Source organism: Meles meles, chromosome 1 (assembly GCF_922984935.1).
Source record: "Meles meles chromosome 1, mMelMel3.1 paternal haplotype, whole genome shotgun sequence".
NCBI lineage: Eukaryota > Metazoa > Chordata > Mammalia > Carnivora > Mustelidae > Meles > Meles meles.
In genome coordinates, this window is record NC_060066.1 from 196,965,247 (window position 1) to 196,973,701 (window position 8,455).

Sequence of the window (8,455 nt, forward strand, 5' to 3'; positions counted from 1 at the left end):
TCCCTTTTCGGGATATACATGGTGTTTTCTTTTCTTTTTTAAAGATTTTATTTATTAGAGAGAGAACAAGAGAGAGCACAAGCGGTGGGGAAGGACAGAGGGAGAGGGAGAAGCAGGCTCCCTACTGAGCAGGGAGACCAACACTAGTCTTGAACTCAGGACCCTGGGATCATGACCTGAGTCAAAGGCAGACACTTAACTGACCGAGCCACCCAGGGGCCCATACATGATGTTCTCTATCTCATTTTAAAAATTAAAATGCCTCCCATGATGTCCAGCACTGGGCTCCTATCACCCCTGAGGATGCAGTGCCCCCCAGGACCTTTGACACCTGGGGATCTGAGAGGCCCTGGTTTGGATGTCTCTGGACCATCACCCCTCCCCAAGACTGTTTCTTCCTCCACCCTCCCTACATCCTTTCTGTGTTACAAAAGAATAAAAATAAATAAATAAATAAATAAAAATTAAAATGCTGATAACATCTCACTAAATTGATTTCATGACTCACTAATGGGTAATGACCTGCAACCTGAAAAACACTGCTCTAGAGCCTAGATGATTGGAAATATGGAAGTAAGCTGGAACATTTGCAGGGGCCACACTCAGTAGAACATAGTGTATATTTAATTTTGTTGAGGAAGTCCATGGAAGAAATGTCTTATTCTTCAAACTTCCAGTTCTCCAACTATGCAGCATTTGCATAAAGCAAATAAGTTAGGTTATTGTGCAGATCACGAAAGAAAAATGTAGATGAAGTCTTTTCGTATACTGCAAAATACTACAGAGACAGGAGGGTTTGCTGTTACAAAAAGCTGGTGGAAGTGTGTAAAGATTACTGGCCTTAGAATCCGAAAGCTTAGGTTTAAATCTTAGCTCCACCATGACTAACTCTGTGACTTGGGTATCACTACTAATAATAACTAACATTTATTGAGTGCTTACTGTGTGACTGACACAGTGCTAAGCTTTAGTAAATGTTTATTTTCTTTAATCCTTGCCACGACTTTGTTCTTTGGGAACTGTCTTGGATTGTACTCATTCACATACATGGAAAACACAGTTTGGAGAGCTCAGATCATTACAGGTACTTAGCTTAGATGACTTTTTTCTCTGTTTGCCTCTGCCTATCCAGTATCCAGTCTCCTTTTTTCTTTGAAGAACACCTGGATTTTCCCCCAGGGAAACCCCTCACCTACACACTTAGTCCACGTGGCTCAGGGACACTGGCTCTATGTTGTCTTCAGAGCTGCTTGGGTGACTGTGTCATTCCAGCCAAGTGACATCGTCCTCCAGTGGGCCACAGCAGTTGGTCGAGGGACGGTCATTTGACTCAGGTGGGACCAATCTGAGCGAGTTCAGGGGCTTTTCCTTCAACATTGGTAGGGAGGTGTCTCTTTCTCCGGGACTGGTGGCGGTGTTCCTCTAATGCTGGAGCTGCCATGACCAAGACTGAGTGAAAAGGTCAGTCCCCTGGGGATGGGTCAACATGGAGCAGAGTAGAACAGAGACGTGGGGAGCGAGAGGGAAGAGAAAGAGAGCGAAAGAACTAATGATACACTTTGAGCTGCTGGATCCAGCCTGCAGACAAATAGGTACCCATGAACTTTTCGGTTGCAAGAGCTAAAACATTCCCTTTTGTTCTTAAGTCAGTTAATTTTTTTAAAAAGAGTTTATTTATTTATTTATCAGAGAGAGAGAGAGAGAGAGTGCACAAGTGAGCACAGTGGCAGGCAGAGGCAGAGAGAGAGAAGCAGGCTCCTCACTGAGCAAGGAGCCCTATTCGGGACTTGATCCCAGGACCTTGGGATCATGATCTGAGCCGAAGGCAGCAGCTTAACTGACTTAGCCAGCCAGGCATCCCAAGCCAGTTAACTTTTTTAAAAAAGATTTTATTTATTTATTTGAGAGGGAAATTGAGAGACAGCACAAATGGAGGGGGAGGGGCAAAGGAAGAGGGAGAACCAGACTCCCCGCTGAGCAGGGAGCCCAATCACGACCTGAGCCAAAGGCAGACACTTAACTAACTGAGACACTCAGGCACATCCCCCCCGCTCTTTTATTTTTTTTTAAAAGATTTTATTTATTTATTTGTCAGAGAGAGAGCACAAGCAGGGGGAGCAGCAGACAGAGCAGGCAGAGGGAGAAGCAGGCTCTCCACTGAGCAAGAAGCCGGATGTGGGACTCGATTCCAGGACTCTGGGATCATGACCTGAGCCAAAGGCTGACGCTTAACCAACTGAGCCACCCAGCCATCCCTCCAGGCACCCCTTAAGTCAGTTAATTTAATTTAGTTGCTTAACATGCGCTTATGTAGCTGTTACTAAGTGCCAGGAACTATTCTAAGCAGTTTACAAATATTAACTAGTTTATTCTTCATGACAACCCTATGAAAGGAGGTGATACAGTTATTTTCATTTAAAAAAATGAGAAAACCAAGGCACAGGATAGCTGAACAGTGTGTCCGGCTTTCTGTTGGGATTTTTGCCTTTAGAACCCAGCCAAGATTCGATCTGAGTCCAGAGGGATCCCACACGCTTACTCCTTTGCCAGGATTTCTCCAACTCTCCTCACTTACCTTCCATCTTTGTCATTATTACCAAAGTCACGGACCTTCTACACTATTATTCATCTAATATTTCCCTTAACACTTTAAATCAAGTCACTTCTTTGATTTGTCCCAAGCTATAATATCAGTGACATCATGAGCTGGATGTTTTCTAGGAGAAAACATGTTAACTCTTAACATGTAAAATATTTATCCATGTGTCAGCTAAAATCATCGAGTCCCCCTACACCCCCTGCCCCTTCTGCACTGCCTCCCACTTCCCTCACTGATTCACTGTGTCTTCATCTGTAAATAGGGCTCATGATACGGGACTGTTGTTTAAAATAAATGAGGAGCCCCAGTGAGGAACCCTGTATAGAGCTCTCTGCTTAGCAGGGAGTCTGCTTCTCCCTCTGTCCCTCTGCCCAATTGTCCTCATGCTCTCTCTCAAATAGATAAATAAAATCTTGAAAAATAAATAAAATAGGGGCACCTGGGTGGCTCAGTGGGTTAAGCCTCTGCCTTCAACTCAGATCATGGTCTCAGGGTCCTGGGATCGAGCCCCACGTCAGGCTCTCTGCTAAGCGGTGAGCCTGCTTCCCTCTCTCTCTCTGCATGCTTGTGATCTCTCTCTCTCTGTCAAATAAATAAATAAAATCTTTTAAATAAATAAATAAAATGAGGAAATAACTCAGGCACTACTTTGTTGATTTTAAATTATGAAACACAAGGCAGGTACAACCGCTGTTAAGAGGACAAACTGCTCAAGGGCAAGTGGGGGCAAGATGTGGGGGTTTGGACCTCTTAAATCTCATTTTATGCCAGTCTCTTTCTCTTGGCTATGTGCCAGTCTTCCTAAGGTTGTGTTTATGTCCTCAGGTGGGTTCTGCCTTCTCCCCTTAGAAGATTTTTGCTCAAGCATTCTCTACACTGTTACACTCCTCCCACTGGGGCAGAGTGTGTTTTCAGCACCGGCCACAGCGATACTTTTTGTCCCATGGTTATTCTATGCTAATAAGGTTTTGGGGGAATTTGATATGTGTCCATAGTAACTAGGATACCTCCTCTGTTTGCCTGGCTAACTCCTACTTCTTCTTCAGCTCTCAGATGAAAGGCCTCTTCTAGAAGACCTTCCCTTGAGCGAAACAGGGTGGGTCCCTGGTCATAATCTCCCCTGGCATCTTCTGCTTCCCCTTTTGTGACACTTACCCCAGCTGCCATGATTTTTTTTCACTGACACTTACCCCAGCTGCCATGATTTTTTTTTTTTTTTTCACTGTCAGCTTTTGCTCTCCTGTGAGCCCTCTGAAGGCCGGGACCAGCTGCAGGCGGGATCTCCAGCAGCTAGCCTAATGGATGCCTGCACACAGGAGGTTCTCAGTACTTACTGAGGGAATTAATGGGTATAGAACTGAATGAGACTGACGAAAAGTTGCAGCTTCATGAAGGAGGCTGAGACAAAGAGTTTTCCTTTTTTAAAGATTTCTTTATTTATTTTAGAGAGAGAGAATGCAGGAGCAGGAGGGAGAGAGGGAGAGGGAGAGAGAATCTCAAGCAGACTCCATGCTGAGCGCAGAGCCTAACGTGGGACTCGATCTCAAGACTTGATCTCACCTGAGCTGAAACCAAGAGACAGATGCTTAACTGACTGTGCCACCCAGGTACCCCTGAGACAAAGATTTTAAAGGAAAGACAAGGTAGCTTGAACAATGCCAGGCTATGGAAGTGTGAGGAAGGATAGAGGCCCAGGAGAGCCTCTGTTTCTAAGTGAGTTTTGAGAACCAGGAAAAATAGGCGACCGCGGAGTGAGATCTGAACCCAGGCTCCTCAGGAAGATCCACAATATAAACACAGTATTTTAGTTGAATCACACATACCCATTTTGTCTTGCCACAAAATTCTCCAAGTCCTTGCTACTTAAAATGTGCTCTGGGACCAGGAACAATGGCATCACTGAGAAGCTTGTCAAAAATACAAGTTTAGGGGCACCTGAGTGGCTCAGTGGGTTAAGCCTCTGCCTTTGGCTCAGGTCATGGTCTCAGGGTCCTGGGATCGAGCCCCGCATCAGGCTCTCTGCTCAGCAGGGAGCCTGCATCCCCCTCTCCCTCTGCCTGCCTCTCTGTCTACTTGTGATCTCTCTCTCTGTCAAATAAATAAATAAAATCTTTAAAAAACAAAACAGAAATGCAAGTTTATAGGCTGCATCCCAGACCTACTGAACCAGAAACTGTATTCTAACTAGATAAATTAGACACCTTCAAGTTTAAGGCAGGGTACCTTCATTGCAGGAGCTATGGTTTTTGGACTCAGTACCATAGGCGTGTTAGAATGTCAGCTCCATGAAGGCAGGATTTTTACCCATCTTATTCTCTTCTGTATTTCCCAGTGCTTGTGGGTGGTTCAAAGCTCAGGCTGAGAGCTAGGAAACCTTATGCATTTAGTCTTATACTCTCCAATGCTCTTGCAGAGGATCCATTGGATACTGAACCTGGAAGGACCTCAGCTACCAGTCAATGCTGTGTGTTAGAACTATCCACAACAAGGGAGATGCTCCTTATCTCTGCTGTCAAATACCATAGCCCCCATCCACAACTGTCTACTGAGAACATGAAATGTTGGCTAGTATAACTAAGATTGGAATTTTAAATTGTAAAGATTTTTATTTTTTTATTTTTTTTATTTTTTTATTTATGACAGTTTTTTTAAGGCCTTTTAAAAAAATTTATTTATTTTAGAGAGAGAGAGGGGGGTAGAGAGAGGGAGAGAGCATATCAAGCAGACTCCCTACTGAGCACAGAGCTGGACGCAGGGTTCAATCTCATGACTCTGAGATCATGACCTGAGCCAAAATCAAGAGTTGTATGCTCAACAGACTGAGTCACCAGGGTGCCCAAAATTGTAGTTAGTTTTAATTAATTTAAATTTAGATAGCCACATAGGGCTAGCAGCTACCACACTGACATCACAGGCCTAGACACATTTTTTTTTTTTTTTTTTGGTTGTTCAATGGACAGGAAGTCTAGGCTTGAAAAAGTCAGTGACTTGAGTAAGATCACATTGTGAGTAGATGGGCACCTAGATGTGATTTGATGAGCATTGAAGGTGAAGTGCACAGAACTGAGAAAGAGACAGATGTAGGTCTCTGGTAGTGGTTTCTGGCCCAAAAAACTGGGCAACTTGGATAATTTCTGTGGGCCTCACATCTCTTCTGTAAAAGGAGGCTTTTACTTTATGTTTGCTTGCTCTAAAATGCCTTCTAATTATTCATGTTGAAAGGTTCTAGGGGCATCTGGGTGGCTCAGTGAGTTAAGCATCTGACTTGGGCTCAGGTCATAACCTTGGGGTCCTAGGATCTAGTCCCACATTGGGTCCCCACTCAGCAGGGAGTCTGGTTCTCTCCCTCTGCCCCCCACTCATGTGTGCTGTCTCTCTCAAATAAATAAATAAAATCTTTAAAAGGGGGGGCGGTTCTTGGTGGGAATGCAAGCTGGTACAACCACTCTGGAAAACAGTGTGAAGGTTCCTCAAAAAGTTGAAAATAGAACTACCCTATGACCCAGCAATTGCACTACTGGGTATTTACCCTAAAGATACAAATGCAGTGATCCGAAGGGGTATGTGCACCTGAATGTTTATAGCAGCAAAGTCCACAATAGCCAAACTATGAAAAGAACCTAGATGTCCATCAACAGATGAGTGGATAAAGAAGATGTGGTTTGGTCGGGCTCTCTGCTTGGCAGGGAGTCTGCTTCCCTCTCTCTCTCTACCTGGCCTACTTGTGATCTCTCTCTCTGTCAAATAAATAAAGTCTTAAAAAACAAAACAAAACAAAACAAAACAAAACAAAAAAAAGAAGATGTGGTTTGTGTACACACACACACACACACACACACACACACACACACACACTGGAATACTATGCAGCCATCAAAAGAAATGAAATCTTGCCATTTGCGATGACATGGATGGAACTAGAGGGTATTATGCTTAGCGAAATAAGTCAATCAGAGAAAGACAACTATCATATGATCTCCCCGATATAAGGAAGTTGAGAAGCAAGGTGGGGGGTTTGGGGAGTAGGAAAAGAACAAATGAAACAAGATGGGATCAGGAGGGAGACAAACCATAAGAGACTCTTTTTTTTTTTTTTTTTTAAGATTTTGTTTATTTATTTGACAGACAGAGATCAAAAGTATGTAGAGAGGCAGGCAGAGAGAGAGAGAGAGAAGCAGGTTCCCCACTGAGCAGAGAGCCCGATGCGGGGCTCAATCCCAGGACCCTGAGATCATGACCTGAGTCGAAGGCAGAGGCTTGACCCACTGAGCCACCCAGGCGCCCCCATAAGAGACTCTTAATCTCACAAAACAACCTGAGGAAGAGGGGTAAGGGGAGGGTGGCGGGGTTATGGACATTGGGGAAGGTATGTGCTATGGTGAGTACTGTGAAGTGTGTAAACCGGGATTCACAGACCTGTACCCCTGGGCTAATAATACATTATATATTAATTTAAAAATAAAAAATTATTTTTAAAAAGGGGAGTTCTAAATGGGTAATTTGGTGTCTTCCTTGCACAGTGCCACCTAGTGGTGCACTATGAACCCTGCATCTCCTCCTCCCGGGTGAATCTCTTGGCCAAGGAGGATGGAAACTTCTGTGAGGCGACCACTCTCTTCCTCTGCCTAATTTGGCCGTGAGATCGCACTTCAGTCTACTTCCCTCACAGACTTGGGCAAGCAGTTCAGTGCTGACGCTGCTAGATGTCCCTGGGCTTTTCCCGATCACCTTCCACACCCTCCATCCACAGGAACAAGCTTTGTGACCCTGCTCTTGGTGGAGCACGACCCATCTTACAGGTCAAAAGTCTCTCCCTGTGTCTGGTCCATGGCATCGCAGCCACCTCCTCTGCCAAGCCCCAGTTTGATTTTTTTTTTTTTCTCTAGACACAGCTCAACTGATGACCAAGCGAAGAGTCAGCAGGTGGAAATCTATGAGCCCCTCAACATTGAGCTGGGGACAGTGCAAGAAAGATTCTCAAGGTTCTTACCCATAAGATCGTAACAGTTCTGTGAGCTTGAGCAGGTTATTTAATTTTTCCGAGCCTTAGTTTGCACAGTGGAGATTAAAAAAAAATACCTATCTCATGGGTAGTTTTGAGCCTTCAAATTAATACATAAAGTACTTAGTGCATAACAGGTGATCAATAAATGATAGTTGGCTATAATTATTTGCTTGGGACCGATATCGAACTCTAGGGGATGCAGAAGGGGTGTAGAAGATGTGATCCCAGCAGGCTGCCACGCAGAAGCAAGAACAGATCATTGGAGACAGGGTATAATTAAGTGCAAAATGGTGGGTCATGGCCCGAGAGTGCTGTGGGAGCACAGAGCCAGGGAAGATAATAATCATCCTCATGTCTACATAACACTTCAGTGTTTACACTGTCCTTTAACATCTATAATTTTACTTATAACAACTGTGAGCTGGAAATTAATGTTGTCATCTCCTTTTTTACAGAGGGAACTGAGGCTCTTGGAGGCAACGTAACTACCCAAGGTCGCACTAGGAAGTAGCAAAGGTGGGACTTGAGCTAGGGGCACCCTGACTCAGTGACATCCTTCTTTTCACTCCCCAGAAGGTTTTCTGGGTAAGTCTGAACTTGAGATGGGTCTTGAAAGGGGTGAAGCATTGGAGAATCAGTGGAGGTTCTTCAAGCAGAGACACCCGTTAAGGATGCAAGGGGAGGGGCACCTGGGTGGCTCAGTAGTTTAAAGCCTCTGCCTTCAGCTCAGGTCATAATCCAGGGTCATGGGATCAAGCTCTGCATCAGGCTGCTTCCCCTCTCTCTCTGCCTGCATCTCTGCCTACTTGTGATCTCTGTTTGTCAAATAAATAAATAAAATCTTAAAAAAA

The 8,455-nt window shown here is 44.4% G+C and overlaps 1 non-coding gene across 1 annotated transcript; it reads left to right on the forward strand.

Moving 5' to 3' along the window:
- The first annotated feature begins 259 nt into the window (after positions 1-259).
- On the forward strand, positions 260-349 carry LOC123928862. The gene has a single exon (XR_006815835.1). It is a non-coding gene; the product is annotated as a small nucleolar RNA SNORD88 (small nucleolar RNA).
- Positions 350-8,455: the final 8,106 nt, after the last annotated feature.